Here is a 1,742-nt window from a genome sequence, read left to right as displayed (position 1 = left end):
TCTCCTACAAGCTCACAAGCCATGGAGCCTCGTGGCTGCTTTACAGTCCAACACGCCGCAGCAGCAGCACCCCCCCGTGGCCTGACTCCACTCAGACTCGACTGGAAAGAGCAGGAACGAGAGGCAGCGAGAAGTCAACGAGCAGCTTTGAACTCGATTCAGTGCTTCTTGAACTCAGTTCTTTCTACTTTCACATCCTCTTCAATTAGTCGGTATACATAAGCCACAACGGTGGAGGCCTGCATATCCATCAGCACAAACGAAGGGATGACGTTCCTGGAAAGGAAACACGCTTTGTCCATCTTCCCAAGGAGCTGACACTTCTTGCTATTAACATCCCTTGTGCTTGTTGGCCAGAGCTGCTCTTAGCCTAGAACAGCCCTGGAGGCTGCTACACAGCCCAAGTCGTGTCAGGCTCAGACATTTAAGCTGACAGGGTCTCCATGAGTCTGAGTTCCTATGAATTAGCAGCATGCAGCTTCTGGGAAGACACCAGAAAGCAAAAGGACTTCAGGAAGCTGCTGCAACTCAGTGCCCCGAGGGCCCAGGAAGCCGCCCCAGACACACCAGTGCGGGGCTGCCGTGCCCAACACGTGGGCTAAGTCAAACCCTGGTAACTGGGGAGCCCCTCCATGGAGGTGGTCCCCGCAAAGGGAGAGAGCTGGTCTCTTGGCACAATGGCTACCCAACAGTAAATTAACAGCCAGCGCCAGCCCCAACATCACTGTCAGGAGCTCTGCCACTCCACATCCTCTAGCACCACTGCCACAACCGCTGCCACCCGCTCACAGCAGAGAGTAACGGTCACCCCACAGCACACAACCACGGCCACGCCGCTGGGCACGTGGGTGCTGATCAGCACTGCTGTCCCAGGCACCACAGTAATAGACAGCCTTGTCCTCAGCTTGGACCCTCACGATGGTTAATGTGCCTTTGGAGGCAGAATGGGATCTGGAGAATCGTGAAGGGATGCCCAGGGGTCTCTTGCTGTTCAAATAGATCACAGTGACAGGGGCACTGCCAGGGACCTTCTGCTGGAACCAGCCAGCATAACCATAGCTGCCACTACCCCCGGAGCAGGTGATCTGGACAGTTTGTCCCAGGTTCGCTTACATGGAGGGCGGCTGAGTCAGCGCTGCCTGGACCAGGGAACCTGGAGAGGGAGAGGAGAGAGGGGAGAAGATGGGGGTCAGCCAGTGCCCCAGGAGCACGGCCATCCCCAGGCAGTGGGACAGGCCCCTGTGCCCAATGGCCCATGACGGGCACACTGAGTCTGCCCAGGGATCTGAGCCATGGGCAAACATCATGAAGAGGAGAGGGACAAGGTCAAACTCATGCCAAGTGACCAGGCCACCTCCCAGCATAGCAGATGGACAGGCACAGGGTGTTGGGCAGCCCTTTGCTGTCACGGGCTCTTAGGGGGACATTGCCCAGCTCTAGGAGTATCCCTGGGGGCCAGAGGTGCTGGGGGGATCCTGCCAAGGCTGAGCATGAGCCCAAATGGGACAGCACTGGGCAAACACAGCCAACGCTGGAGTAGCCCACTGGCTCCTCTTGTGGCACAGCAGAGCAGCCCCTGACCAGCCCTGCTCTGCCCCACCAGCCTCACACATGGCCACAGAGATGCTGCGCCCACGGGAAATGTCCCTTCCCAGGGTTTGAAGGCAAAGCTTTGGCCCAGCTGCGCAGCCCATGGCATGTTCCCACCTCCTGGTGCTGGGGCCACAGTTTCAGCAGGGCTG

This window comes from Athene cunicularia, assembly GCF_003259725.1.
Source record: "Athene cunicularia isolate RWA chromosome 15 unlocalized genomic scaffold, athCun1 chr15_part1, whole genome shotgun sequence".
NCBI classification, from domain to species: Eukaryota; Metazoa; Chordata; class Aves; order Strigiformes; family Strigidae; genus Athene; species Athene cunicularia.
This window is presented reverse-complemented; position numbering follows the sequence as displayed.